Source organism: Aotus nancymaae, unplaced genomic scaffold (genome assembly GCF_030222135.1).
Source record: "Aotus nancymaae isolate 86718 unplaced genomic scaffold, 86718_ANA_hifiasm-v0.15.2.pri h1tg000029l, whole genome shotgun sequence".
NCBI classification, from domain to species: Eukaryota; Metazoa; Chordata; class Mammalia; order Primates; family Aotidae; genus Aotus; species Aotus nancymaae.
Window position 1 is genome coordinate 39,568,353 of NW_026988442.1, and position 17,398 is coordinate 39,585,750.

Below are 17,398 nucleotides of genomic sequence, written 5' to 3' on the forward strand. Positions count from 1 at the left end.
ACATTTGAATTTCTCAAGGCTTCTAGTACCCAGGAAAGACACAAGTCAAGCCCAGACTTTCCTTTAGTCTCACCTCCAATCCAGGCAACACACACTGCTGTTCTGACCATCTCACAGTTAAATTTATGATGACAATCACAAGCCATGTGTACCATTGTTTTCTCTGCCGCAGATTCCACCCAGTGCCTGGGCACTTGCTAAATTATATACATACCTAATTTCCATCTCCAGATTCTACAATAGGTGTGTCTTATTTTAAGTTAGTAGACTTAAGTCTTGTTTTGTGACACTCTAATTTTCAGCACATTCAGTTCCAGTGCCTCAGAACCTTGAAGGACACAATCCTGAATGCCATCATCTCAAATGTTGAAATCCTGAAAAATTTAAATCCCTAGACTCTAAAATCCCTAACCTCTAAAACCCTTCCAAATCACCAACCTGAAAGATTAAAGTCTCACATGGTGAAATTCTGAACGTTGAATCCTGCAGAAAGGATTGGTGTGTTTGGTTTGTACGCAGGATCACTGCATTGTGTTAGCTGCATCATGTTAGGTGAAACTACCGTTTTATTGTTTTAAAGACAATTTGTTGTTGTCTTTATTTGGAAATTGAGCATGGTTTAAGGAATGGTTTATGGGAGCCAGGTCGATAAGGGGTAAACTTGTAGGCTTTATTTCAGGGGTCAACTTGACTGGAATAAGAAATGCCTAGAAACCCAGTAAAGCATTATTTGAGGTGTGTCAGTGAGGGTGATTCCAGAGGAGACTGGAGTATGAGTCTGAGTGGTCTGACTGAGAAAAAGATCTGCCCTCATTGTTGGTGGGCATTGTCCAATCTGCTGGAGATCCGGAGAGAACGAAGATGCCAGACAAGAGAGCAGATGGGTCTCTCTGCCTGAGAGCTGAGACAGACTTTTCTTCTGCTGCCTTGGACATCGCAACTCCAGGGTTACTGGCCTTTGGATTCGGGCCTTTGGATTATGGGATTTGTACCAGTATCCCCAGGTCCTGAGGCTTTCAGCCTTGGGCTGAGAGTCACACCATTGGCTTTCCTGGTTATGAGGCCTTCAGGCCTCCAGCATTCCTGGTTATGAGGCCTGAGTGAACCAGGGTCTCCATCTTCCAAACCACTGTCCCAGGGTCTCCAGCTTGCAAACAGCTTGTCATGGAACTTTTCAGCCACCATATGAGCCAATTATCCTAGTAAATCTCCTCTCTATATCTATATCTATATATGTATCTTGTCAGTATCATCTCTCTGGGAACCCTGGCTAATTTGGTGTTGGGGAAGTTGAATATCCTCCCTTCTTACCGTATCCCTCACAACACCTTGGAAGAAATCTGTGAAATTGTTCCCTTGAAAAAGCCTGTGATAAGTGTATGAGGCTAAGGTGAAAGATAAAATATTAAAAGCTAATTATTATTGATGCTGCAAAATCAGGAAGTCTGTCTTAATTGCAATGGCCATGCAATAATCAGACTTTCCAATGGACAGCACATCCTTATAAAATGTGTAGATCACAATCACTTTTCAAATACAAGTGCACTACGTGTTTGGAAGATCATAGAAGTGAAAATGCAGGTGAAAAATGCAAGAAATATTTCCTGCCAAATTATTCAATTATGTCTGACTACTTCCCGTTCGCACAGAGCACCAACCGAATATGCTCTGCTATGCTCTGTCTTTCATTTTTGCATCATTTCCAATACTGAAGGTATAAATTGTGTAAAGACTTTTAGAGAGTTCTAATTCATATTTTGCATTTTTGCAAATTGACTCCATGAAAGTGCCTTATCACAAAGCTGACTTTGTATGTAAGCATTGTCCATGTGTGAGGAATTAATTAATTTCAATTAATAAAGAGATGTCTTTTTAAATAATAAGCGATGTCTTTTTGTACATTTGTGAAAGATAATATTGCTTGACATTTCTTTAACATTTCTTTGGCCATCTGCACGTGATGGTAACTCATTACATTTTTGATCAATCTCCTCAAAAGACACAGGTTGTCTGTCATGGTATTTCAGATAACCGCCGTCATGAACCTTGGTTCATGCAGTCACCAGTCGTAGTAATATACATTCATATATCTCACTTTTTGATCTATTTCTTTATGAACAGAGCTTGCCTGCTCATAACTGTTATACCTATGTGAATGTCTTTAGTATACCTGAGTGTTTATGCTTGTAAAAATATGTGTGTTATTATTGCCTACTTTTTAATTTTTTATTTTTTATTGCATTTTAGGCTTTGGGGTACATGTGAAGAGCATGCAAGATTGTTGCATAGGTACACGCATGGCAGTGTGATTTGCTGCCTTCCTCCCCTTCACCTATATTTGGTATTTCTCCCCGTGCTATCTCTCCCCAACTCCCCACCCACCACTGGTCCTCCCCTATTTACCCTCAACAGACCCCAGTGTGTAGTGCTCCCCTCCCTGTGTCCTTGTGTTCTCATTGTTCAACACCCGCCTATGAGTGAGAACATGTGGTTTTTGATTTTGTGTTCTTGTGTATTGCCTACTTTTTTTGCGTAAAGTGGCCCATGAAGTATTCTGTCCTGTTTTTATGTTTCCCAAAAATATTCCCTTTTAAAAATGTAAATAAATGTTTTTTAAAAGATTTAGTTTACTTTTTTTTTAGAATTATATTTTGAGGATTTTGATTTTTCAAGAGTGTAATTTTCAGGATGATAGACCTTAGAGGTTTTTGACTTTTCAGGATTTCAGCACTCAAGATGATGATGTTCAGGATTGTGTCTTTTGGAATTATGGCCCAAACCTGTTAAACCTGTTCAGACTTTTCAATATATATGTTCAGTATGTATGCCATTACTATGATGAACAAAACATCTGACAAATGTGGGCAATATCTTTATCAACTGTAACCAAAAAAATCAAACCTTCTATTGTAACTTTTAAGCTACACTTATGTGATCCTGTATACTCCGATTGTCTGTGTGTATTGTGCTCCATGAGAAGATAAACCATATTGGGCTCACAATTCCTATTACTGAAAACTCTAAGAGTTCCTAAACACATTCAAAATAAATTTTTAAGATACAATGAATTACATTTTTAATGTAATTAAAATTTGTTTTTGAAAAACATATAAACAGTACAGAGCACTTCATAGACCACTTTACACAACAAAATAGGCAATAATTCAGGACCTCTTGGAGTTTTCATGGTTCCTGTTCCTGAAAAGCCCAACTACTGCTCCTTAGTGAATTCCTGGGACTTACGCCAGGGTCAATAAATGAGTGACACATTCATACATACATACGTACATACACAGACACACACATACATGCATACACACACACATTCATACACACACACACACACACATACACATATACACACATACATACACACATACACACATACATACACACATACACACACATACATGCACACACACACACATTCATACACACACATACACACACATACACATATACACACATACATACACACATACACACATACATACACACATACACACACATACACACACATACACATACACACATACATGCACATACACACATACACACATACACACATGCATACACACACGTACATACACATACACACATACACATACACATACACACATACATACACATACATGTATACACACATACAGACATGCATACACATACACACATACACACACATACACATACACATACACACATACATACACACATATGTACACATACACGCATACACACATACACACACGTACATACACACATATACACACACGTACATACACACACATACACAAATACACACACATATACACACATACATATACACATACATACATACATATGCACACACATACATGCATACACATACATACACACATACACATACACACATATACTACATATACGCATAAGTTAGTGAAATATTATTGGAATGAATAAATGTACTAAGATAGGGACTTTGAGACAGATGCTTGAGTTTTATTAGTTTATGTGGAAACTTTTATTGGTCTTCTTCAACCACCAAGAGTTTCAGAACACAGGCATGTGGCATCTGTAGACCTTGACTAATGTCTATCATCACACATGCAATATATGGTTAAAGCATAAAGAAATAACATTTTCACTGCAGGTCTCAACCCTGGCTACACACTGGGATCACCTAGGAAGCTTTTGGGAAGGATGAAAATGTAATCATGCTGATGGTTGCACAATTCTATAATAACTATGCTAAAAACCATTGAATTGTATACTTAAAGCAGGTGAACGTTATGATATGTAAATTATAGCTCAGTAAAGCAGTTAAAAAATAGTAAAGCCCTCACCCAGGGATTCAAATTCAACTTGTCCTGAATGCAGCTAATAAAACCTCCCCAGGTGATTCTAGTATGTAGCCAGGGTTGACAACCTCTAGTTTATAATCAGTTCAGAACTCCATGGCCAATCAGTATCTGCAGACACCTGGAATCCTGGACCCGCTACAGAGACAATTGATTATTCTATTTGTATAGACCTGGCTACCCAGGGACCCACCTCAAATGCCACATCTTAACTCTGTTGTTCCCAAAGCTAACCAAACAATAAACAAAACAGGGAGATTTTAAAGCAGACATCTGTTGGTTCACCTGCCAACCCTCCTCATCACTGTTCCCTATGCTGGTGCCTGGAAATCTAAATTTGCAAAGGTTCTGTAGAGTCTGAGTTCTCTGACCAATAGTCATGGGGCTACCCCAATAGTCATGGGGCTAATGTGTTCTGTTAAAATCTAGTACCCAAGTCCTCAAGTAAACAGCAAATATTACCAGGAGGCTCATGTCCCAAAAAAGTTTTTGGGATCTATTTTCGCTCAAAGTCACAAGGCTGATAAATGACAATTAATGTAGCCATTTCATAAGGGAGAGTGACATTCTCGTGAGAGTAGCCAGAGACTGAGGTTAGCCCCTGTTACCTCTCGGCTGGCCGACCACGGGTGATTCTTCTAACCCATTGGCATTCCCTTTCCTCCTCTTCTGCTGTGGGGAAAGGGCTGACCCTCCTTAGGCTGAGCTCAACTCTTCCATCATTGTTCTAGAGCCCATGCTTTCCCAGGAAACTAAGATCTCAATTACACTTTATTCCCATCCCTTTTTTCTTACATTGTTGAAAGTTGTTTTATATTTTATTTTCTAATTGCAGTAGTCTGTATCTGATTTCTTTACATCATTCCATACGATGGGAAAGGAAGCCTCTAAATCAGTTAGTATTAATTAGCTGTCATGAATCTATAGTAAAAGGACTCACTGAAGACTTAAGAATAAAGTATTATCAGATGTATCAATATTAATAACTATAATCTTTCTCTAAAGGAATATAGAGCAGTTGGTATTTTGTAAAATATCTTCAAGCAAATGAGCGACTTCACCTGTTAGTCTTATGTTGAATTAAATGAGGTTGGTAGCAATTCTAAATACTGGTGCTGACATGAACATACAAATATACATTCTACATGTTCCTTCTATTGTAAGAATCAAAGACTGCACACAAAAGAAATGAGAAATACAGAATATAGAAGACATGCATCTTCTATCTTACATAGTACTGGATATCAAGTGAAAAGAGGCAGACACTGCTCTAAGTACGTTACGTGTATAAACACCTAAATTATCAATCCTCCCAACAATTCTGCATGACAGTTACTGTTTTCGTCATCCCCACCTACAGGTGAAGAAGCTGAAGCTGAGACAAGCTGGAGGATGTGCCAGTGGTCACCTGCCAGTGCTCACCTGCAGGTAGAGGGCCAAGTAAGAAGGGGGAAAGGCCCTTTGACCCCAGGATCCATGCTCTTCCCTCTCCTCCCAGTACATTGCCTCACAAGTACCTACCAACTTGCAGGACTAAGAGGGTGGGATAAGAGAGGACACTTTATTCCCTTTTATAACCTCAACCTCTCAGTTGCCATTCTTTCTTTCAGCTCTTAAATATGTTTCCTTCTCATCTTAACAAAAAACAAGCAAAACCCCCAGGACTCCCTCCCCGCACTTCCCTCTCCTGGTCAGCCATGTCTTATCCATGTCTCTATTTGCATTCACCCTTGACTCCACTGCACCAGTTACCGCTATTTCTTGGCTAACATGCCTCTTGCTTCCTGGGCCATCAGTGCCAACACAGCCCCAGCATGGGCCACACCCCCAATCTGCCTTCCTCGTGCTTGTCTACCTGGCTTTCCAATGTGGGCATTCTCAGGGTTCTGTTCTTACTCTCTAGTTCTTATTTGTCCTACTCTTTGTCTTCATTTGTATTTGCCCTACTGTTACTCTTTCTTTTCTAGAAGTTCTCCTCTACTTTGATGCTTCAAATTGCTACATATTAACTGAAGGCTCCCAGAAGATTGCTCTCAACCAGATTTATTCAACAAAACACTCAACCACTCTAGCTTTCAAGTCTCTCTCAAATTCGATATACCCAAGCTGAAATTATGGTCTCCCCTACAGGATTTCTGTCTGTGGTCTCCATGTGAGTGACTGGTGTCATTCCCCATCTGATGGGTTAGCTCAAACACTAGCCATCACCCTTGGCCAATGAATGTTATGATCCATTGTGATCAATTAATGTTATTGGAAGTGGAAGCAGAATCTTAGAGGCTTTGTGGTTATGACCCCCATATCTGTATATTTGGGAGGAAGAAAAGCAGTCCATTTTGTTATGGAAAAGAACATCTTCATCCCCCTCAAGTAAAGTTCCCCATATCTTCAAGGTTGTATTTCTCAAATCCCTCTGGTGCACTGCATCTCTGCCATCTCATATTTTTCCAAGTCGTCTATCTAAAGTGCAATTCTTGTCACCACCTTCTCTTAAACCCGTACACGATTCTCTATGGATCAAAGCCCCCGGATAATCTCACCCTCTCCATCTCCCCAGCAGTGGTCACTACTCACTCCCCTTTTTCTCTACTCTCCAGCCACGCTAGCCCCTGTCCTCCATGGGGGGGAAATGAGTGTCACTGTCTTTGGACCCTGTTCTCAAGGCTCAGCACAGTTGCTGCCATGTCACAGGCACTGGCAAAACACCTGTGGATCAAATGAATCTGAATTCCATAAGCCTCTGTTTGCCCGTTTATAAACTGGGGCTGATGATAGCAGCTAATATTTAGAATGACTTTATGAAGATGCTACATGATACCACTGGCAAGATACTCAGCAGAGTCTAGCACATCACTGGTGCACTGAACAAAGATAATTATTTAAATGGTGATGATGATCCTGTGGTCCCAGCTCCTTGGGAGGCTGAGTCAGGAGGATTGTTTGAACCTAGAATTGAAAAGTGCAGTGAGCTAGGATCATACCACTGCACTCCAGTCTGAGTGACAGTCTCAAAGAAAATGATACTGATTAAGAAGAAAGAAAAATGGATCAGGTGCACATATTCATAGGACAAAATCCAATTTATACTAGACAATCAATTAATGTTATTGCAAGCAGAAGCAGAATCTTACAGGGTTTGTGGATATGACCCCCATATTTGTATATTTGGGAGAAAAAAAAACAATCCATTTTGATATGGAAAAGAATAGATCTGGCACATAAAGAATCCCCCAGCTCTGGTTCTAACTGTGTTTGTGAGCCCTGGCAAGTTGCTAATCCTGTGTGGGCCTCCATTTCTTTGAGCACTAAATGGATATATTGGTCCGGAGAGGTATCCAAATGCTCCAAAGACTTCTAGGCATGATCCCTGAGCCCAGGCAGGGCTGGCCATGACTGGGGCTGCGGCATTCAGGGTCTCATCCCTGCTTCATTCAGAGCAGTACCCATTTCGTGTTTCTATATTACATTCTGGAGCAAAGCGTTGTGTCTAAAAACTTGACAGTGATACGTAAACTGTGGGATTGAGGGAATGTTTACTTCAGTCAGGATTTTTTTTTTTTTTTTTTTGAGATGCAGTTTCACTCTTGTTGCCCAGGCTGGAGTGTGATGGTGCGGTCTAGGCTCACTGCAACCTCTACCTCCCAAGTTCAAGTGATTCTCCCGCCTCTGCCTCCTGAGTAGCTGGGATTACAAGCATGTGTCACCATGCCCAGCTAATTTTTTTGTATTTTTAGTAGAGACAGGGTTTCTCCATGTTGGTCAGGCTGGTCTCAAACTCCCAACCTCAGGTGATCTGCCCACCTTGGCCTCCTAAAGTGCTGGGATTACAGGTGTGAGCCACTGTGCCCGGCCGGTCAGGATTCTTTGTGCTGCAGGCCAAAGAAAACCCCACCCAAGTCAGCCTCAACAGGAAGGAAATCTCCACTCACAAGATGTCCCCAGGCTCAGGTGCATGTCTGCCAGGCTCCTGTGCCTGCCTCCTTCCCAGTGTGTCTCTCCCCAGGTGCGGCTGAGGCACCCACTGACACCTTTCCATCAATCCTCCTACCCCTAGGAGGCTGGCTGTCTGGTCAGGCAACGTCTGTGGAGGAGCCAGTCCTGGCACCACGATCCCAGGGTGGCTCCGAGTCACGCGTCCATCCCAATCCAATCACAGAGCCCTGGGGAGCACAAGGTTCTGCACATGTCAGTTTGGGGTTCTGCTCCCCACTTTAGGGCTAAGGATTGAGCCTAATGTGGGTTATGTGACCTGAGGGTGTGAGAGAATGGGGTTCCTCAAGAGAAATTAGAAAATGATGACTGGACGGATAAAGAAATACTGAGAGTAAAACCAGAGCTCGAACATTCTGAGGCTTGGATGACTAAATCCTCGAAGAATCTAAATTCCCTCAGGCAACTTCAGTGGAAATTGCTGCTTCAGCTCCAGCTACCAAATAAAACCTCCCTCTGACCCACGAGCACCTCTGGACTAACTCTTGGACTAAAAAATTTAGACTTAAATCTCCAGGCCCTCGGAAAAAGCCAACTGGCCTTCTCTTAACTCAAACATTGCGAACAGAATAGTCAGGAAATGAACAAAGCCCTCCGGAGTGCTGGTGTCGGCAGAATTCTGACTGTCACATCTTCCCTTCTCCAGGCTGTTTGCTCTGACTCTTATCCGCTCTATCTTGAAGAGCTTGACAAGTTCCTTCCCCATTCAAGCAGCTCCCTCGCCATTACATACTTGCTGACCTAGAATATTAGTCTTTTGTGTGCTACTATATCAAAAGCTTTGTTGAAGTCCAAGTAAATTATAGCCAGGCTTCCTCCTGTTGACTCAGTGCTGTTTCCTTGAAAAATTCTATCAGATCAGCCACGTGTGGTTTTTCTTTGGTGAGTCCATGCTGACTACCTGTAATTAAGTGAGGATGGGCATGGCCCTTGCCCGTTGGGTGGAGTGTGTGTTCCACTTTGGCTCCCTCTGAAGCCAAGATGAAGCCAAGCAAGCTCCCAAGTAGCGTGGACACCTCTGTGGCTCCTTCTCCAGGGATGAGCCATTTTTATCATGTACATTTTAAAGAGTGTCCTCAGAAATGGTAATTTCAGTTGAAGGGGCAGAAAGCGCATGGAATTTGGAAGCTGAAGCCTTCAATCCAAATCCTTCCTCTGCCTTCTAGTAGCTGTGTATGTTAGTCCATTTGCATGGCTGTAAGACCTGAGGCTGTGTAATTTATAAAGAAAAGAGGTTTATTTTGGCTCATGGTTCTAAAGTCTGTTCAGGAAGTGTGGTGCTGGCATCCGCTTCTGGTGAGGGCCTCAGGACGCTTTCAATTGTGGCAAAAGGTGAAGGGAGAAACAGGCATATCACCTGGCGAAAGAGGAAGTGAGAGAGGAGAGGGAGGTCCTAAGTTCTTTTAAACAACAAGCTCTCATGTTAACTCATCACCACTCATGACCATGGGGAGGGCAGAAGCCATTCCTGAGGGATCCGCCCCCATGATCCAAACACCTCCCACCCAGCCCCGCCTCCAACACTGGGGATCACATTTCAACATGAGATGAGGAGGGGACATACATCCCAACCATGTCACTTCATCATTCTGGGCAAGTCCCCAAATATCTCTGAGCCTCAGTTTTCTGCCTGTCAAGGGGCACTGGTCATGACACCTGGTGTGTGGGGTCATTCACAGAATTGAATGAGTTAATGAAGTTATGCAAAGCATCTGATGGAGTCATTCATTCAACAGTCTGCCACATTATAGGGACTCAGTCAATGGTGTTATTTACTTATTTCTGCAAGTCAGATACTTCCCCAGGACATTTCTAATCTTATTTTCCATTGTAATTTTTTTCACCACCTAAGACCTTAAATATCCCATCTCCTCCCCCATTTTGTGTCATGCTTAGTGGCGAGAACATTTATTCCACAATCTTTAGATCTGCTAGAAAGACCTGCCCCAGACCCTTTGTTCCGCTCTCCACCACTTGTCCTCAGGGAGGAGCCAGGTTTTCTGACTGACGGGTTTGGCTCTTGGCCTGTTCAGTCAAGCCCTCTTTTCCTTTGTGATCCGCCTCCTGCAGCAGTAGGAAGGTTGGGGTCTACTCTTGGTTTGCCCAGAGTGGTCTCGATTTTTTACCTTTTTCTGGAATAATTCTTACTAGAACCTTCTTTTGGTCTCAATGTGCCCCATTTTGGGTGGTAAACTCTAGTCACCCCATATCTTTGTCATGCATTAAAAGTGTCTTTGTCTCTGGCACAGGGACAAGCTATCCAGTTGTGTCTGTGACCAGGCAGGGAAGTCTGCTTAACTCAGGGGTGGGTAGTACTGTGCCTACTAGGATTCCGTAAAAACTGTAACCTTATTTTTTTGTTTTTAGTCTCTAGCTGCCCAGCTCCTGGGTAGCTCCTTATTGGGGTAGGACTCAGGCAGGAAGAGAATGCTAACAATGCTCCTACCCTGTCTGGAATTCATGTCCCCCAATTCCTGTCTTATCCTACTCCTTAGTTAGACTAAATAAAACCCCACCCATGATGTGTTTCCTAAGCCCTGCCTCCATTCTCCATGAGCTTGGGTAACACCTGCTTCCTCTTAACTCCTCTGCACCTCTGGATGACACTTGTCCACTTATCCTGCACAGTTATACTCATTCGTACATATACGGTTAAATTTGTTCACTTGCTCTTTCTGGCCAGTCCTGCCATGGTCCACTTGTATATTCTCTAGTCGTCATCAGTATTTTGCTGATAGGATGCAGTGGAAAAATAATGTTTTATGTCAGTGAATGAATGAATAAGTGAATGAAAAAATTTGGTTTCCAGGAGTTGTGATTACAGCAGTACACATTACCACTACCTTTGTCCTTGGGTAGCAGGCTGGTGTTTCATTCTAGTCCATCCAGGGAGCTTGTAATTTGCCTACCTACAGTTCTGCAATTCATAAAAGTTAGACTTAACGAATCAGTACCATGGAAAAGGACTAGCTGGGGAGGAAGTAAAAGGAGCTTGGGAAGGGTCTGGCAGCTCTGGTGGAGACCAGGCAGATAAGAGAGGGGTGGGTGTGGAAGAGCAGCTCTCAGAAGAAGGAGGTGGTGGGGAAATGGAACAAGGGATGCCAACAACAGATTCTTCAATAACAGCATTTACACCATTGTATCTTCAATGCCGTGCGTTGGGCATTTGCCCTGGAATGCTGGGGGTAAAGCAGGGGGGCAAGGAGGGCAAGAAGGAGGCAGAAAAGCACAAAGCTGAAGAGGTAAGAACTGATGCCCACTGAAGATGAGTGGACCTGAGAGCAGTGGGCCTTGGAAATGACAGGGTAAATCAGGACCCTTACTAGGACGTAACTAAGGCCACTTGAGGATGAACATGTCATCACCTTTATTAGTTTGCATGACAGCCTCTCCATCAGCTGGTGTTGCAAGACTTTAGGGCTGGAAGCCCACAGCTGCATCTCATACACACCACCTCATGTTATTCAAGCCCTCCCGTGTCCCTTTGCATGACTTGGTTGAATGCACCAAAAGCTATTATTTGTATAGATAGCACCATGCACTCCAGGCCAGGCCTTCCTCTATCAGTCCATTTGGGATCTGACTCTACGTAATAGGCAGGAAGAGCGGGCATCGTTAGCCCCATTTTACAGACAGGAAAACCAAAGCTCTGGAGATGAATGATTTTCAGAGGGACAGAGAGCAGGAGAACCACATGGTGTGGAAGAAAGAATCTAAATCCTTCCATTTGGATAGGTAGGATAATGCTAATTGAATGAATTAGCAAATAAGAAAAACATAGGCTTTGGAATCGCCTATTAGCTGGACAACTTTGGACAGGCTACTTGGTTCTCCCTCCTTGGAGCCTCAGTTTCTCTAACACAAATGATGGAGATGGCATCTAATTGGCAGGATGCTCAGGGTGGGGGGTGTCAAGTGCCTAGATCGCTCAGGCTCAATAACTGGTGGCTTCAGGTTTCAGTGACGGAAACTGGATCAAACTCCAGGTCTTTCCCTTAGTGGCCCTGTTGTTTCCGCTCGCTCTTCCTCCTGCATTTTATCCTTCTCCCTGCGAGCAATGAGAGCGTGATTCTGCACTGAGGCTTTAGATGAGAATAATCATGGTGTCTGATGCTGCGCGCCTGAAAACATCTGACCCTCCTCTCTGCACCCTCCTTCTACCATCACCTGTTGAGGGAAAGTACACAGACTCAAGACCATTCCTTTCCTGGCTAAAGACAAATTTCAGAAGTTGTGTGCATGGTTTATCATCATGGCCTCTGGGCCAGAAACACCAGCTATGCAACGTTGAGCCCTGACAATGTGGCAACCCGATCCCAGTTAACAATTTCATCCTGACAATGGTTTTTAAAAGAAGTTCCCATTTTTATCTTGATTTTTTTAGATTATACAACTAGTAATCAGCTAAGGTACAGTGTGAACCCTGACATTCAATTCAACCAACTGTGTCTTCACCAGTCTGCCATTCTGCCTCCAAGGACTCTGTGTCCTGGGACAATAGATATTTGGGTGCCAACCAGGGTGGACTCTGCTGATAAGGGAGAGTCATTCTATGCTTTGGTGCTGGTGGGTAGGGGCAGTAGAGAGCCTCCGTAATGACTGAGTTGAGTGTCCCGCCTGCCAGGAGGGAGGGGGCTGGCTCAGAGCATAGTTGAAATCGTAACTGAAATTGTGAAAGTGTGGCTGGTCTTTCTTGTATATGGGGAACATGGGTTTAAGCTTCTTTTGTGTCACATGCTATGTCTAGTCATTCAAGCTCTGATGTTTGCGTGCAGCTGGTCACACTCAACTTAGCCTTGCTACACCTGAGTCAGTCTTGAATGTTGCTTTTAATCAATGGCTATATCACTGAAACCTTGAAAACGTTTATAAATTTTGTCCATCACTAAATGGCATTTAAAATGGGCAGTACTGTGGCAAGAAATTATTTTTAAATAATCCCCATAGTGATAATTTTGGAAAGTGATAAATTCAGCTGTTATATAAATGCAAGCCTCGTAATGTATATAATGCAGCTTCTTAAATGTGTATAAAAGTGCTTAATACATACGTGTCAGATGAACAAAAGAAAACATGGATGCTTTAAGTTTTCTTATTGAACTTGCTCACCCTGTTTCCCACAGCTACCAAGACTTGAACACATACCATTTTTTCAAATCTAATAAAAGTTCTTATTTATGGTTTGAGTCACTGTGTCTTTGCAAAAGTGAGATCTGTTGGTATCTTAAAGAAACATAGATGCTTCTTGGAAACAAAATGAATCTCTTAATCTGAACATCAAGTGTTAATTCATTATAGCCTAGAACAAAAAAGAAAGAAAAAGAGAAGGAAAAAACACACATAGCTCTAAAATCAATACTAAGGGTACTTAAGTGAAGGCAAATTCCACTGCATGTGACATTATTTTCTGTCTTATGAATGGCAGCCAGACCTTGAACATGGAACAGAGGCCCAGATGATTTATAGATTGCTAGTATCGTTTACTGTCGTGTGAGGAATTCTCTCTGCATATCTGGATTATTGCACTTCTTGTTGATTAAAGGTTCAAGACATCACCTCAGAATCATAATGATATCAGTCAGGCTGAGCTGAATTCATATAGAAATTCAGTTACCATCAGATTTGCAATTGTAAATATTTTGAGAAAGAATTGGGTGAAATGAGTGGCACCGTTTTTCATTATCTGTGTGAACTAACATGCCCTGTACTGCAAAACAAAGTCTGTGGTAAGAGGATTCCAAATGAAACCCGCAGTAAGTGTCTTTACCATTCTTCCAGAAGTGTCACATACAAGGTTTGCTAGCATGGTGTCCAAAAGCCACGTAAGCTGACAGCTGACATCTAAGCCCACAGCATGACAGGTTCTCTTAGCCTAGAACAGTTTCTCATCTGTGACATTGATGGCATTTGGGCTCAGATGACCCGTTTTGGGGGCCGTCCTGTGCACTGTCGGATATCAAGCTGCATGCCTGGTTTTCATTCGCCAGATGCTGGCAGCACCTGCCCTGCACTTGCGACAACCAAAACTGTCTCCAGCCATTTCCAAAAGCCCCTAGAGGCAGAATCGCCCAAGGTAAGAATCGCTGGTTGAGTTCCATGTCCTTTCACCCAGTCCTGGCGTTGCTGGACATTAGGCCTCAGCATCAGCTGTCCCAAAGTAAAGGCAGAGTATGAAAGCACCCTGAACCAATGAGTCTGCACTCAGCAAGCGGTGTTTTCATGTTCCTATGCAGAGAAATGGGGGTAAATCCAGATCACCCAGGAGCCCCTCTTCTTCCTCACTGCCTGCCTCTGAAACAAGGACATTCTCTGTGCCACACAAGTTGCCAAAGATCTCCTGTGACCTTGCACTTAGCACGTGTTGAGGCTGTAAATGCTTAGTTCTCATACCAGATGGGGTTGCTCACTGCAGTCTTCCAGCACCCAGCATAGACTGTGGCACTTATGGGTACTCTGCAAACCTCCTCTGAATGAATGCGGTGCCTGCAAGCAGTCAGGGATCCTTTACAGTCCTCTTCTGCCCCTTCATCACGTTACCTTGAGAATTTTGTTAAGCCAGGGTGGATAAAAAGTCCAGAAATTTTGCAAACTACTTTCCATTTGCTCCTTCCTTTAAGCTGGTACTTCTCAATCTAGAAATCTATCTGTGGTGAGAAAGCTTTTTTATTTTCTTTAACAATTTCCAATCCTTCATGGACTAGTACTTTTCAGAAAGGCAATCGATCAATCGATTATTATAAAATAGAATGATAAAATAAATCATAAAAACACAAGCCTGTTTTAAATATTAGTAGATTCAAAAGAAACAAAAAAACTCAGTCAATTTGTTGTAATGGTTCTTAAACTCCTACTCCCAATTTCTGTGCCTCTCTCACTTGGGTAGTAACAAACAGTTTGCAGATCACAGCAGGTCAGGGACCACACTTTCAGTAGCCTTGCTTTAACTGACTTTGCTAGTTTGGAATATCTACCTAGCCAATGCCTCCAGTATTTTTGATTAATGGCCATGTAATTAAGATCCAGATTTCTGTTTGGTGTGCAAAAGACTAGGATCCTTTCTTTTTTCTGTGATATTTGAAATTTTTCAACCATGGAAAAGTTTAGTAGCAATAATAACAGTAAAATAAACATGCAGGCAGGCACCCTTCCTACAGACTCAGCAACTGTTAATATCTTATCATACCCTCCCCCTGCCAGGCCCCTGCATCCCAGGAAACTCCTCAGTCCCAGGCAAACTGTGACAGTTGATCACTCTCTCCCTAGTTAATCTAGACTATTCCTTCCACCTCCTTTACCTACGTTCAGGAAGGATATCTCACCTTCTGGACCTACCTGACTGTCCTCAGCATTTGATTCAAGTCAAATATTCCTGAAAAGAATGCCACGGAGGTGAAGCCGCCCACCTCTCACCACCCTGCCAGGGCACATCAGGACCTCCCACAACTGGTGAAGCTAAGCCTGACCACTTGGGTTAGGTGATGTCCATTCCAAAGGCACATTTTCATTTGGTAATTAATAAGTAATCATGGATAACATGCATCTTCCTTTCCCATCAACCTATCTACCCTGTGGCTTTTTGGGTCCATTGATAATCTCTGCCTGAATCAATTATTACAATTAAAGTTATAAACTGTTTTTGTTTTTTTTTTAGATGAAATCTTGCTCTGTTGCCCAGGCTGGACTGCAGTGGAGTGATCTCCACTCACTACAACCTCTGCCTCCCAGGTTCAAGCGATTCTCCTGCCTCAGCCTCCCAAGTAGCTGGGATTACAGGTGCTTGCCACCAAGCCCAGGGAATTTTTGTATACTGTTAGTAGAGATAAGGTTTCTGTTGGCCAGGCTGGTCTCAAACTCCTGACCTCAGGTGATTCACCCACTTTGGCCTCCTAAAGTGCTGGGATTATCGGCGTGAGCCACCATGCCCAGCCGAGTAGAAATTTCTTATCTCAACCTTGGAGCATGTTTCAATAGGCCTGCAATGGGGATGTAAAAAAGGTATTTTTTAAAAATTAAAATCCTAGGAGATTTCATTTTTCTGTCAGGGTCAGAATCGCTGTTGTCTACAGCAGTGGTGCTCAAACTTGACTGCACATTGGACTCAGTCAGAAAGTTACAAAAAGCGGTGATGCCTGGATCTCACCTTGAGAGATACAGACATCATCAGCCACAGGGTCCCCTGTGCATCAGGGTTTTCACAGACTGAGAGGCCGTTCGAATGTGCAGTCCAATGGAAGAATCCCTGCTCTACACCAAAGCTCCACACAGCGTGATTGCACAGAGCGGGGGATTATCAGGGAGAGTTTCTTACTTTGCTTTACTCGGCACCTCCTCTTATGCCTGTCACAGGGACCTCGTGGGGTCTTGACTCTGTCTAAGGTTGCCTAGTGAGTCCGTTGTCAAGGTGAAGGTCATTCTTCCAGTGGCTGTGATTAGCAGTTATGTAACCTTCACTAGGATGCCCTGAGGACCCCAACACACACAGCTGGAGAACTCCTGCAGCTCTTCCACCCAAGACTCTCTCTTTGTGCTTAACTTTATTTTCTCATTAAGGCCATCCCTAAATGGCGATCTTTTCTTGCCCTCTTTCTTCTCAAGATGTTTTATGCCTTGTTGTTTACAGTCCCTTAAATGCCTACGGATGTCAGGCCCAGGGGAAGTAATAGGGCTTGGGACAAGGCAGTCTGAATGAAGGACAGGTCCCCAGCCACCAGCCCCAGGGTGTCAGGGTCAATTAATCTCTGCTACACACTGTCCTCACCAGGGAAATGGGGATGTGATTTTGCTTTGTAGGATGGCTTTAGGACTTGGAGGTAAAGCATAGTGCTTGGATGAGAAATCATATTTATTGTTATTGTTATGATCCCGATTTCTAGATGAATGTCCCATGAGATGCTCAGTCCAGTGCCCAACGCTAGAAACAAGTCTGACCATATCAACTGTTCCAGGAAGATGTTTCCCCAAATGTGATCCATGGAACATGTTAATGGCTGTTGCCTTCAGGCACTGGGAGAATTATACTTCTAACTTTCACTTTTTAAAACATGTTTTACACATATTTGTAAATGGACACC